The sequence below is a fragment of the Stenella coeruleoalba genome, assembly GCF_951394435.1.
Source record: "Stenella coeruleoalba genome assembly, chromosome: 14".
In the NCBI taxonomy this organism is placed as follows: Eukaryota; Metazoa; Chordata; class Mammalia; order Artiodactyla; family Delphinidae; genus Stenella; species Stenella coeruleoalba.
Genome location: NC_137160.1, coordinates 67,218,575 through 67,233,446, shown reverse-complemented (window position 1 = coordinate 67,233,446; position 14,872 = coordinate 67,218,575). Strand labels below are relative to the sequence as shown.

Below are 14,872 nucleotides of genomic sequence, written 5' to 3'. Positions count from 1 at the left end.
CCCCTCCTGGCGGGGCCCTTGGCCACCTCTCCTGAGCTCAAACCTTGCTCCTTGCTGCCAAAAAGGCCCTCAGGCCCAGTATGCCTTGCCTTTTGACAATCCTCTAGCTCTCCAACAGAAACTCAGAGCAGGGCTGGCAGGGCATGGAGGCAGCCCAGTTTATACATATTTGGCAATATCTCAGTTTATGATCAGGTATACCAGGGAAATTTGGGACAGGACTGAATAGTAACGGATTAGCCCCAATCTGTGTCATTTCTCAGCAATTTTTTTGGGGGGAAGGGGTCACATCGCATGGCTTGTGGGATCCTGGTTCTATTATGTAGAAAATAAGCTACAAGGATATATTGTACAACATGGGGAATATATTTTATAATAACTATAAATGGAGTATAACCTTTAAAAATTGTGAATCACTCTACTGTACACCTGTAACTTACATAATATTGTACATTACCTATACTTCAATATAAAAAAAAAAAGCAGGGACTTCCCTGGTGGTCCAGTGGTTAAGGCATTGCACCTCCACTGCATGGGGCATGGGTTCAGTCTCTGGTCGGGGAGCTAAGATCACACATGCTGCACGGTGTGGCCAAAAAAATTAAAAAAAAATTTAAATTTTATAAAAGCAAAGCTTAAATAAATAAATAAATCAGGTTAAACATTACTCTTCCAATTGCACTCCTCTTATTTTTTTAAAAATTATTTTTGGCTGCGTTGGGTCTTTGTTGCTATGCACAGGCTTTCTCTAGTTGCAGCGAGCGGGGGCTACTCTTCATTGCGGCGTGCCGACTTCTCAGTGTGGTGGCTTCTCATTATGGTGGCTTCTCTTGTTGTGGAGCACGGGCTCCAGGCATGCAGTTTCAGTAGTTGTGGCTCGCGGGCTCTAGAGCACAGGCCATTGTGGCACATGGGCTTAGTTGCTCCGTGGCATGTGGGATCTTCTTGGACCAGGGATCGAACCCTTGTCCCCTGCATTGGCAGGCGGATTCTTAACCACTGTGCCACCAGTGAAGTCCCACACTCCTCTTTACCTTCATGTTTTATGGATTTTATGAATCAAATAAATGTATTTTCTAAGTAGTTTTAAGCTCTTCCTTCCTCCACTCCTCCTTTCTTTCTTTCCTTCCTTCCTTCTTCCCTTCCTTCCTTCCTTCCTTCCTTCCTTCCTTCCTTTTCTTAAGTATCATTGAATCTGGCCTATTCTTTTCTCCCCCCTCGGAATCACCGCACCTCTGTGACTGCTGGTTACTGAGAGGGCATCTCCACAGGCTCTTACTACCCACACCTTGGTGAATCCAAGAGCTGGGAGGCCTAGAATTCTTGATTTTGCTCTCCTCTCCGTTTCCATCCTTGGTGACCCACGGGCAGGCCTCTAATTTGTAAGTCTGGGCTTACCTGTTTGGAAAATGGGTTAAATTATTGATGCCTCCCTCAACAGGGTGTTGAAATTTAATTACTGTTTTCAGCATTGCTTAAGATGTTGAGATGAAAGGCAGTTTTAAAAGTCCGTGTTATTGGCATTAGTAATAAAGCTGAGGAATTTGTGAGTTTGCAAGGTTGTCATAACTGGGAAAAGGGGGAAAAAAAAAGGTTGATTTTATGTGGAAAAACCTTGCCCAAAAAACAGCCACAGATCCTGGTTGGTATAAATAACAAGAACATCCTGTACCTCAAAGGACTTTGCAAATTTCACATTCTTCCCTGTCCCTAAAAAGATAGAACCCACACTTCCAAAACTGAAAACAAGGAGTTACCTGGGGTTTTAAGGAAAGAAATTCAGGGGCCAATTTTTGGCTGAGACAGTTCTCAGTTCTCTTCACAATTTATAAGAAAAGCATAGTTAAAGAACAAGTTCTTCATTTTTACCCTCAATACTTTGCTTTTTCTTTTTGCATTCTGATCACATTTCTACCAACATAGCAGTTAACAAGGACTTTTAGAAACCTACTATTTTTGTGAACACTTTATAAGGGGAGGTTAGGATAAAATAAAAGGTTAAAACTCAGCCCATGCCCTCAGAACATTTACTGTCAAGCCAGAAGATAAATAGGAGCAAGTGGCCTATATTTAGAATTTATTTCATGGTGCCCTGTTAGTAATAATAACTGCCCCCTTTGGACGTCCCAAGTCCTTTGAAATGTATTACTTCATTTGATCCACTGGCAGTGCTGGAATTACAAGCTCTGATTTGAGGTGAGGAAGCTCAGACACAAGTGACTTTTCTAAGGCCATACAGCCTGCAAGTGATGGTTTTGGGACTTAAACTTAGTCCTGGGAATTGGAATGGTCTAGGGGAATCTAGTGGAAAGATCTAGTGTTCCTTCCACTGTAGTACTGCCACACTTGGAAGCTAATCAAAGGAAAGGCCTAGCCTTTTGCCCCAGGTTCAAGGCCAGCTTAAGCCAAAGACCAATGCCATGTGGCATCTAATCAACGAGGAGCAGTGTAGAGGTTAAGGGTGTGGGTCTTGGACTCAGAGACTCTGGTTTTGTTCCTGACTCTTACTTACTATGTGGATTGGGGCAAATGACTTGACTTTGCTGAGCCTGTTTCCTCATCTATTAAATGGAGATATAATAATAGTGTTTCTGTCTTCATTAAGTTCTCTTAAAAGAGATCATCTGTGGAGAGTGCTTAGCTCAGTGCTTGACATATCCAGTCTTGGCTAAAAGTTATCAGGTGAGACCATGTTAGGCAAATGAATGCTAAATGCACCTTTACCCCTGAAAGGAACCATCTTGGGCCAAGAACTCAAAGGAATTAAAAAAAAAAACACCACTTCAGGACTTCCCTAGTGGTCCAGTAGTTAAGACTCCACACTTCTCTCTGCAGGGGGCACATGTTCGAGCCTTGGTTGGGGAACTAGGATCCTGCGTGGCACGGCCAGAAAAAAAGACCACTTCTATTTTGAGATAATTGTAGATTTACATGCAATTGTAAGAAATCGCCCCTATGCCCTTTACCAATTTTCCCCTTTATTACTATAGTACCATATCACAACCAGGAAATTGACATTGATATAATCCACCCACTTATTTGGATTTCACCAGTTTTACGTGTGTGTGTGTGTGTGTGTGTGTGTGTGTGTAGTTCTATGCAATGTTATCACATGTGTAGGTTTGTTTGACTACCACCACAGTCAAGTTACAGAAGAGTTTCATTTCAAGCATCCCTCAGGCAACCATTTTATAGTCATAGCCTTCTCCCTTCCTCTTTGCTTCCCTAACCCCTGGCAACCACTAATGTATTCTCCATCTCTACCATTTTGTCACTGCAAGAATGTTATATACATAGAATCATCCTGTATGTAGCCTTTTAAAGTTGGCTTTTTTTGTTCAGCATAATTCCCTTGAGATCCCATGAAGTTGTTGCAGGTTTCAATTGTTACTTCCTTTTTATTACTGAATAGTAGTATTCCATAGTATGGAAGTGCCAAAATTTGTTTTACATTCAGCCATTGAAGGACATATGGTTTGATTCCAATTTGGGGCTATTATGAATAAAGTGGCTATGGACAATCATGTACAGGTTTTTGTGTGAACATAAGTTTTCATTTCTCTGGAATAAATGCCCAAGAACACAACTGCTGGGTATTTGTAAGTGTATTTTAGTTTTGTAAGAAATTGCCATACTGGACTTCCCTGGTGGCACAGTGGATAAGAATCTGCCTGCCAATGCAGGGGACGCGGGTTTGAGCCGTGGTCCAGGAAGAGCCCACATGCTGCAGAGCAACTAAGCCCACGTGCCATAACTACTGAGCCTGTGCTTTATAGCTCGCAAGCCACAACTACTGAGCCCGCGTGCCACAACTACTGAAACCTGCGCGCCTAGAGCCTGTGCTCTGTAACAAGAGAAGCCACCACAATGAGAAGCTGCGCACTGCATCAAAGAGTAGCCCCCGCTCACTGCAACTAGAGAAAGCCCATGCACAGCAGTGAAGACCCAATGCAGCCAAAACGAAAGAAAGAAAGAAAGAAGGAAAAGAAATTGCTGTACTTTTTTGCAGAGTGACTCTACCATTTTACACTCCCACCTGCAACGTATAAGTGATCCAGTTTCTCTGCTTCCTCACCAGCCCTTGGTGTTATTATTTTTTTTTATTTTAGCCATTCTGGTAGGTTTATTGTTATACCTTACTATGGTTTCAATTTGCATTTCCCTAATGACTAACGATGTTGAACATCTTTTCATGTGCTTATTTGCCATCTGTCTACTCTCTTCAGTGAAGCGTCTGTTCATGTCTTTAGCCCATTTTCTAATCGAATTATTTGATTTTTACTGCTGAGTTTTGAGAGTTCTTTGTCATATATGTAGTTTACAAATATTTTCTCCCAGTCTGTAGCTTGTCTTTTCGTATTCTTCGTAGGGCCTTTTGCAGAGCCTAAGGTTTTAGTTTTGATGTGGTCCAACTTATTAACTTCCTTTCATGAGTTATGCTTTTGATGTCAAGTCTAAAAAATGTTTTGCCTAACCCTAGATCTCCTTTTTTCTTTTCTAAAAATTTTATGGTCTTATATCTTACATTTAAATCCTTGATCCATGTTGAGTTAATTTTTGTACATGGTGTGTCATTTAGGTCAATGTTCATTTTTTTTGCCTAAGGATGTCCAATTGCTCTAGCAATGTATGTTTAAAAGGCTATTTTTCTTCTACTGAATTGCTTTTATACCTTTGTCAAAAATCAGTTGGGCGTATTTGTTTGGCTCTATTTCTAAGCCAAGAACCCAAAGCAATTTTGACTCAAATATTTACTACGCGGTATCAGTCCATAAAATGATTGAATGAAGACGAACATGTGAAGTATTTATCAAGCAATCTAATCATCTACGTAATTAAGTGTGAAACTGTAAGAAATTGACTGTGAGTATCCTGATCATTCCAACATAGGCCCAGGGATGTGGTCCAAAGCAGCAGGTTGTATTGAAACAGGCCCTGGGACTTCCCTGGTGGTCCAGTGGTTAAGACTCTGAGCTTCCAATGCTGAGGGTGCAGGTTCAATCCTTGGTTGGGGAACTAAAATTTCCATACGCTGTGTGGTGTGGGCCAAAAAGTTTTTCTAAAAAATGAAAGAATCAGGCCCTGACTCTGGAACTATGATTCCATAATTTATCACCTGAAAGACATGGGGCAGGTAAGTGAGTTAACTAACCTCCTGGAGCCTCACCTTTTCCATGGTTCAACGGTGATAATATTACCTGCCTCACAGGATTAGTTTGTGGTGGGCAACTGAAATGAGCTGGGGAACTGAAAATGGCCAAAAACGAACTTGGTCCACAGTAGCTGTAGCAAGGACAGATCTGAGGGATAGTTTGGGAGTTTTACCCCATTTTCTCTCTCAGCCCCCTCCCAAGCAACCAAAGTAAACATCCACTGTAAGTAAAAAGTGTGTGTGATTTGTAAATGTGTTTTACAAAGGCAGCTTTGATGTCTCAAAGCTAGGAACTTCCTAGTCCCTCCCTTTAAGCAAGCTACTGCTCTTAAACCCTTCTCTTACAGAAATTGCAGAGATGCTACAGGTCCACAGTATAGGTTGGGCATCTGTTCTCATGAGCATCAGAACTTAGGACTGGCATTCAAGGGTCTTCATTTCAACCTCATCTGGTCACTAACACTGCAAATGAGGTTCATCATTTTCATTCTCTGGACATCAGCTTTTCCCTAGAAAGGGGATGAAACTTGGTCTTCATCTCCTAAGGTGGCTTAGGAGGACCAACAAATAACAAAATACAGAATACCTGGTGGATGTCCTCATGCTTAACATGTGTTAAGCTTTGTTGAGCACGGGTTCTATACTATGGCTCAGGCCCAAATCCTGCCCTTCTTCCACACCCCCGCCGCCTCTTTTTGTATGGCCTGAGATTTAAGAATTGTTTCTACATTTCAAAGTGTTGGTAAAAGAAAGAAAAAAAGAAAGAAAGGGCAGAATATGCCACAGAAATGTATGTGGCTTGCAAAGCCTAAAATATTTACTGTCTACCCCTTTACAGATAAAGTTTGCTGGCCCCTGTAGTAGAGGATAAAACTGGGGCTCAAAGAAGGGGAGGATGTCATATACCTGAGGTCACACAACAAGGAAATGGTCAAGCTATCCATCCATTCATCCATACAAAATATATAGATTGGACTCCCTTTATATGTAAGGATAAAAGGCTACAAAAGCATGGGATAGTTAGTGCAGTATTTACCAAAGTAGGTTCTGAGGAGCCCAGATCCTGGGAGTTGCCCAGAAACATGTCCTCAGCTCAAACGAGTTCTGGAAACTGAAAAGTCCATAACGTCTTCTTGAAAGGTTACTATGTATAACAGCATATCAAGGTTCTGAGAAGTCCTACAGCAAAGAAAATAATCTGGTTACCTTTGTTGAACTCAGCATGTCCCAAATTTATTCAGTTAGGAAAATTTTGTTTTGTTCTGTTTATTTTGATGATAGCTACGTAATATCATTCCTCAGAAACATTTTGGAAATTCGGAAGTTATAGGCCAATCACTTGCATTTGACAGCTGGCCTGGCCACTTTGCTGTAAGACCCTGAGCAAGTCATTCAGCCTCTTCCAGCCTCACTGGTGGAAAGCAAAGACTTATTTCCAGCTACATGTTTGATCCTCTGTTTCCTGCCTTTAGAGCCGCATTTCCCACAGAGGTGTTTGTTGGCAATCTTTCACGCTGTTGGGCTAGGGGTACAGGATTATTTTTTCTCTCTGGTTGGATATAATTCTGTAATTTCCCTGAATGACCAAGGCCCCCAGACCACATCAGCTGCCCTTTTATGCCATGTATGCCCTGATGAAGAAGGGTGGAGTGGGTTAGGTTCTAGAAGACTCAAACTTAAAAAGTCAAGAATGTAGGACTCGGGGAGACAGATGGCATACATCTGATAAAAGGATTTGTCAACATCCAGAGACTTGTCGGAACAGGGTTGATTATTTCCTAGAGGTGCTGATGAAGGAATTTGTAATATTAGAAGAATGCAACCATTATGGAATCTAGCCTGCCATCTGTGATTAACACAGCATCAAATCATAGAATTTCGGCACAATTTTAATCTTAAAATGGTAAGCCTGCAGCACAGAAAGATGCCCAAATAAACCTATACTTGCTCCAGTTGCTTGGTTTGGTGAATAGTTTCTCTTTTGCCTCTGGGTCTTTGCACGTGCTGTTCCCTCTCAAGAGTCATCTTTCTCTTGACTTGCCCAATTAACTCCAGCTTTCTTTCCAGGCTCTGTATCAATGTTACCTGGACCACTATAAGTGTGGGTGGGTTCTCTACATAACTGCTGCTGTAAATCCTGTATCTTCTCCATCAGAGCACTTATCTGCCTTCTGTTGACTTTGCCTTGTCAACTAGACCATAAGTCCCAGGAGGGCAGGGACCGATTGTGTCTTGCACACTGTTGCGTCTGCAGAGCTTGGCATTGTGCTGGACAAAGCGGGTACTCCACAAACATTGGTAACAAACCAAAAGACTGAGTGTGTATGCTCTTTGGACTCCTTGGTTCTCAGACACATTGGAGCAACTGAGGCAGCTTGGTTCTCAGACACATTGGAGAAACTGTCGAGGTGTGGCAGGTCTGGGAATGGAGCCGAGATCCTCTGACACCGGGTATAAGATTCTTTTTCATACTTCTAGACCACTTCTTAAATAACTTAATTCCTTTCCAGCAGAGCTTTTGCAGCCTTATTCTAGTCTTTCTTGTCATCACCTTAGAGGTTAAGACTGTTTCGGATAATTATTTTAAAACAAATGGGATCTTAGGGTAGAAGAAAATTTATCTAGCTCTCAGGGGTAAGGAAAAACGTGTGTCTTTTGGGCCTTGAATTTAAATGAGCCAGAAAATCCCTGCTAATTCTCTTCCCTTGCTGGGTCCTGTCTGCTTCATACTTAGCAAAGGAGAAACCCAGCCTGTGTCACCCATGATTATGCCCTGCTGTTTGCTCTCTTCCCCTAGAACATTAAACACCCTGAGCAGAGGGGGAAGAAGAGGTAATCTCAGGATGCCTGGCTGCCAGATGGGTGTTTGGGGCAGGCTCTCTGCTCTGGTGGGAAATGGGAGGAAGTTGAAATGTTAAGAAAAAAAAAAAAAGAAAAAAGAAAAGACTGATGGGGCTTTTACATAAAAGGAACAAGGGAGTCTCTGTTTGCTTCAACCTTTGCAAAAACCATTGGCTTTTGAGCTGAAAGACCTGGGTGCTTGATTTACTTGTTTACAGAGTGCCTTTGGGCAAGACTTTCCTCTCTCTGGGTCTCAGTTTCCCCAGCTGGCAAGGGAGGGTCTGGATGGCTTGAGCTCCCCACAGCCTCAGGGATCTGGAGGGTGCTGATGCGGCCGTGTTACATGGAGTGAGGAGTGTAGGCAGCACAGTGGTTAACCATGTGGACCCCACCTCCCGCTCCCACTGGCTAGGGCTCTGGGCAAGTTCCTCACCTCTCAGAGCCTCATCTGCATTATGGGGTGGATCGTCTGGCCCTTCCTCATTGGGTTACTGGGAACTAAAGCTCCTAGCAGTATTGTCACGGAACCAGCACTTAATAAGAGTCAACTATTATTGGGACTGCTGTCCCTGAGATGGTCCCTAACCCTGGTCTTGGTGTCCCTTGACCAGAGTTCCCTGCTTGGGACCTGGTTAGTGGGGGCAGGGCATCCCTGGCAGCACTTGGAAACTCTGGGCAGAAGGGAGCAGGAGCTATTTTCAGTGGATTCTGGTTCTATTTGTGGCTGCGAGTTGGCCCAGGCTGCAGGGAAGCTTTGGGTAGAGCAAGCTGGGCACTGAGAGGGGTGTGTCGTCTTACATCAGAGATGGTAGAGAGAGGGGGAAGGGGGACGGAAAGGAGAAAGAGGGAAGGTACCGCTCCTCTCCTATGGTTCTCGCTCCCCTCCATCCCTTTCTATCCTCTCCTTGCCAATTTCATCTCTTCTGCTTTCCCTGGGGGAATTTAGAGGGGGCGACTGGCCTTTCAAGGTGGATTTAGTTAGCAACATGAAGCAATCCATCAATCTGGTTGACACAGTGTTCCCAAAAAACAGCACTGATTTTCTTAGGCTGAAGTGGGATTCGTATCCCCAGCAGAACTGTGCAGTATTTACTAAAGTGTGAGTGGTGTCTAAACCACCAAACATCTAAATCATTTATCAGAGTGTAGAGGAAGCACTCTCATTTCCCCACTGGACCCTGGGGTGGTACCTGTTGAACCCCTCGTTCCCAGCTTCTTAACCTCTCTGGGCCTCAGTTCCCTCATTTATGAAATCAGTGCGGGGAGTGGGGAGGTCTTGGCAGAGAGACATATTTGGAGCTCTTGAGTCCTTTCCAGCTGCAATTCTGTGATTCTCCTGAAGCTGAATCCTTTAATCAGAGCATGGTTGGTAGGACTGGCAGGCTGCAGAGAGAGGATGACATCCTACTCTGTGATTTTCTGGATGAGAAAACTGAGGCCTGGAAGGTGGGGTCAGTTCAGGCAGTGGGTCAGTGGTTCAGCTGGGTCACAAATCCAGGCCTCCTACCTCCTATTGCAGCAGGTCTTCCCTGACACTGGACTGCTGGGTGCCTCTTCCTGGGAGGAGGACAGGAAGCACATCTGTACACAGGCTAACTTATTTAATCACCACAATAATTCATTTTCCATATGAAGTCACCCACATAGAAGGTTTGGTGGCAGGTCTGCCCAATTAAAAAACTCCATCACTATTTCAGTGTTTCCCAAAGACCAGTCATTTGGGTACTATCCTTATGAATTTTTGACATAATCAGCTTTGTACTAATATTTATATCACATTTTTCTTTAAATCAACTCCTCACTTTACATAAATAAATGTAGTCTCATCCTAAGCAAAGATATCTGTGATACTGAGTTTGATCTGTTATATTTTTCCAAATATATATTAAACATAACTATTTAAATTAAAAAATCTATGTGCTGACTAAAAATGTCTTTGCAGTTGAATAACTCCAATGAATATGGCAGTGGTTCTCAAACTTGTTGGTTTCTTTAAAATTATTGATAAATAATAATAAAGAAAGGGACTTCCCTGGTGGTCCAGTGGTTAAGACTCCGAGCTTCCACTGTAGGGGGTGCGGGTTCAATCCCTGGTCAGGGAACTAGGATCCCTACAAGCCGTGCTACACGGCCAATAAAATAAAATAAATAAAATTATTGAGGACCCTGAAGAACTTTTGTTATGTAGGGTATGTCAATTGATATTTACCTTGTTAAGAATTAAAACTGACAAGATATTAAATTACTTATATTCATTAAAAGATAACATGGTTTAAAAATAATATTGTAAACCCATGACATGGTAATATAAATAACATATTTTTGTGAAAAACGACTCTATTTTCCAGAACAAAAAATTTAATGAGAAGAATGGCATTGGGGACTTCCCTGGTGGTGCAGTGGTTAAGAATCCGCCTGCCAGGACAGGAATAAAGACGCAGACATAGAGAATGGACTTGAGGACACGGGGAGGGGGAAGGGTAAACTGAGACGAAGTGAGAGAGTGGCATGGACATATATACACTACCAAATGTAAAATAGATAGCTAGTGGGAAGCAGCCACATAGCACAGGGAGATCAGCTGGGTGCTTTGTGACCACCTAGAGGGGTGGGATAGGGAGGGAGACGCAAGAGCGTGGGGATATGGGGATATATGTATACATAGAGTTGATTCACTTTGTTATACAGCAGCAACTAACACAACAATGTAAAGCAATTATACTCCGATAAAGATGTTAAAAAAAAAAAAGAATCCACCTGCCAATGCAGGAGACATGGGTTTGAGCCCTGGTCTGGGAAGATCCCACATGCCATGGAGCAACTAAGCCCCTGCGTCACAACTACTGAAGCCCGAGCGCCTAGAGCCTGTGCTCCACAATGAGATGCCACCACAATGAGAAGCCCATGCACCGCAACAGAGTAGCCCCCGCTCACGGCAACTAGAGAAAGCCCGCGCGCAGCAGCAAAGACCCAGCGCAGCCAAAAATAAATAAATAAATATATTAAAAAGAGGAAAAAAAACCGAATGGCATTGTTTTACACATTTGCAGGTCTTATTAAAGTTTGACTTAATACAGGAATTCTGCATTCTCCTTTCTGCTTCTGCATTCAATCTGTCAGTTTTTTTCATTGAAATACATGAAGACAATCCAGCCTCATACAATTCAGATGGTTGTGGATATTCTTTTTTTGATACTATGCTAAAACTTGAGAAGAGGTAGTTTCTTAAAGTTTAGTTGCATAAATTCATTTGAATGAATCTTTTGTACTCAGTTACACTAAACTCCATTGGTTTATCTTGCATTTTGAATAGATCTTTTATTCATGCATGATTTGGTAACATCATGAATTGGTCATTTAGAAAATATTGGTTCATTGGGTTATGTGGCTCTTCCAAATGTAGCCATGGTTTATTATACAGTATCAATGTTTCACTTTTGTTAATATTACTACCCATCTAAGCAAATGAGGACACGCAAATAGTGATCTTATGTGCACACAGAAATTCCTCCTACATCCTATATGCTAGTTGAGGATTTCTTAGCCCAAGTTAAAAGGCAAATACGGTGACACTCTGTCTAAAAAGAGGTCAAAGTGATATGCCAAAAGTCTGTCTTCTTCCATCGTATTCCTGGGGAGTTGTGGGATTGGGTGAGTGGATGTTAACAGCATATTGGCTGAATATCTTCCTCGAGACAACGCATTGGGAGCTAGCCAGCCTATGGCTGGGCTGTCCTGGAGTCAGGTACTAGCTTCCATCCAATCAGAGACCACCAACTATGGAACCCTATCCTTCACCCATTGCCTGAGCAGAGGCCTAGGTAGCAAAACGTGTGTGCCCCGAGGGGACTGAACTTGATGGGAACCTTATTTTACTGGGCAATAGGAGAAACAGGTGGGAAAACCTGTTCATCTGTTCTTTTGTACTTACTATTTCCTCTCTCATACTTTAAAGGCTATAATCATATAACAGTAAAAGGAAAGCTGGATAGCAAATTATAAATAAAGGTGCAGAGTTGAGGTGGGAGGGAAAGTCACCGTTAATATGTGGATTTGAAGGGCCAACAGCAGGCCACCACTGAGCTTCAGATTTAGCCCTGGGCTTTCTGGAAGCCAAGGTGAGAAGATACACAATCGGCTGCCTAACACTAATTATCAGAAAGGAAGTGCACCTGTATCTGTGAGCAACGTAGTCAGAGAATATTGCCTGCTATATCAGTAAACAAAGGATGTTGTGGCCATCAAGCCATCAGCCACTGTAGCCACCTTCTTTACGGTGCTGCAGGGGATTCAGGGTGGAGAAAACAGGATACTGGCTCCAGTTCGTTAAGGTGCATATCAAAGAAATGATTTCAATGAGCCCAGACTCCTGCATCTTCCCATGCATAGTAAAGTGCTAAATTCATTAACTTGAGATGTCTGTTTTTTCTTCAATTAACGGTAATCTTTTGATGTTCTGACTACCTGTTTTTTTGGTGCAAAAATTCCTATATATTCTGGCTCCTCCCTTACCTCTTTGGAACAGTCCCCAGAGGTATCAGAGAGGCTGAGAATAAAACATATTCTCAACTTTTAGGTTGTGCAATTTTTTTTCAGCTGACAGAGTAGAGCAAAGCCTTTCCTAACTTTGAACTCTAATGTAGTTTCTTACTTGGGATTTTATTTCAGGCAATGATGCCACAGAGTTGGCAGTACAGCCTGGTGGGTGGGAGCATAGCTTTTGTTGTCAGTTGGGTTTGGGTTTGACATATATATATTTTTAAATAAATTTATTTATTTAATTTTTTGGTTGCGTTGGGTCATTGTTGCTGCATACGGGATTTTCTCTGGTTGCAGCGAGTGGGGGTGGGGGGCTACTCTTCGTTGCAGTGTACGGGCTTCTCATTGTGGTGGCTTCTCTTGTTGCGGAGCACAGGCTCTAGGGCGTGGGCTCCAGTAGTTGTGCACGGGCTTAGTTGCTCTGCGGCATGTGGGATCTTCCTGGACCAGGGATCCAACCCATGTCCCCTGCATTGGCAGGTGGATTCTTAACCACTGCACCACCAGGGAAGCCCCTGGGTTTGATTTTTAAAAAACTTTTAGTGCATCTTATCCTGGGCTGCAGTTTCTTCATCTGTAAAATGGTGATAATAACAGTATCTACTTATTCGAGCTGTGAAGATTCAATTAGATGAGTTGTATAAATATTAGCTATTAGTTAATCAAGAAATTTCCCACTGCTTGTCATGAGCAGTTCTAGGTGCTGGGGGTAAAGTGATGAACCAAACAAAGATCTTTATCTTCAAGTAGCTTTTACTTCAGAATGGGATAAAAAGACAAAAAACACGAAAAACAGGTAAATAATTGCACAGAGTACTGTGGAAAAAACGGTACAACAGATGCAAGGATAGATTTCATTTGACTGGTTCTCGCAGCCATTTTCCAGAAAAGTCAAAGGTATAATGTTAAAACGTAACTCTGATGAGGTGAATGTTAGGGCCTGAGGTTAATTCAGTCCTGGTGTGTAGAATTCTTCTACAGGCTATTGAGTGTGGGTTACAAGTTTGTTTTTTGCTTGTTTGAAAACTCACTTCTTCCAGCTGTGCTTTGGTGCAAGCAGTCTGAAATTGTATTGAGTAGAACCTTGAGCACACTATACTTAACTTGCATTACATTAAATTAGTTTTATCCTCAGCACAATTACAGGTGAAAGACACTACTATTGTTCTAGCGTTGTCTTGCCCAGGGCTCTAGAGCTAGGAAAAGATGCCTCCCAAAAATCTGTGGGACCACCTTTGGTTTTCTTCTTCGCCCATTACCCACCCGTTTCTCTCCTTCGCCAGCTGCGCTTCCCAGCCAGCCCCTCGCTCGCCCCGGGCGCTCGGCTGATCAGCAACCCCGCTCACCCCGGGGGCGTGGTAATCGGCCCAGACCGCGCCCCCTCCCCCGCGACGGCCCGCCCTCTTTTCCCCTGACCGCCGGCTGAGAGGCCGAGCGTGCGCGCGCGCCCCCGCTCGCGGCCCGGCTCTGTCTCGGGAGCGTGCTCTGTGTGGCCGCCGCCGCCATGTTGTTGTGGTTGTGAGAAGGCGGCGGCAGCGGCGGTGGCAGAGGAGCAGCCGGTCGAGACGCTCTAGCGGCCCAGGCCCTGCCCCCCGCCGGCCCTGGCTGGGAGCCTTGTGGGGTGGCGGAGGAGGCCGTGCCGTGACGGGCCTCGCCATGTCCTGCCGCCCGGTAAGGAAGGCCCCCCTCCCGCCCCGTCTTCTCCGGGGGTGAGGAGGAGCTGGAGGAGGGGCGGGCCTCGGCCCGGGTGCGGCGGCTGTCACCCTCTGAGGAGGCGGCGGCGGCCCGCGGGGGGCTGGGGACGGCGTGCGTGGCCTGGGGAGGGTGGCCCGGGCGGCGGCCGCGGCCGCCAGAGGGAGGCGCGGGGAGCGGGAGCTCAGCGGCCCGGCGCGGCCCGGACCCTCGGCGCGGAGGAGGCGGGGTCCAACCCGGGCTGCCTTCCTGAACTTGGTGGGGAAGGGCCCACGGGGCTAGGGGTGTGAGGCGCTACATCGCAGCGTCCGGGGAAATGTCTGCGGACCCCCGGGAGGTGAGTGTGCGCCCCTCGCCCCGACCGGGTCTGTGAGAGTCCTCCATGGCGAGAGGCCGGAGGTCGGGGGCCACGGAGCCCCCGGGGCGAGCGGAGCGGGCCCGGGACTTGTGGGAAGGAGGAGTGGCCGCCTTACTGTGCAGCAGGGCATCACCCTGACCTGGTAGTGCTTGGGTGGGAAGGATGGTTCGGAGGCGGTTGAGAGAGCTCAGCAACACTGGTCAGACAGCTCCACGAAAGATTGCAGAGTAATTTCTCAGATGAAAATCGTGCCACTAAATGTATTGAATCCTGCTGCTTAGGACCCCTAA

At 44.7% G+C, this 14,872-nt stretch overlaps 1 protein-coding gene across 4 annotated transcripts in view; it reads left to right on the top strand.

Annotated features, from left to right (window-relative positions):
* Positions 1–13,986: 13,986 nt before the first annotated feature.
* Positions 13,987–14,872, top strand: part of MTMR3 (myotubularin related protein 3) — a 142,406-nt gene continuing 141,520 nt past the window's right edge. For all 4 annotated transcript variants that reach the window (XM_079942121.1, XM_079942118.1, XM_079942120.1 and 1 more), the window contains exon 1: positions 13,987–14,203. The gene's annotated coding sequence lies outside the window, so the exon portion shown is untranslated. The remainder of the gene's footprint in view (positions 14,204–14,872) is intronic.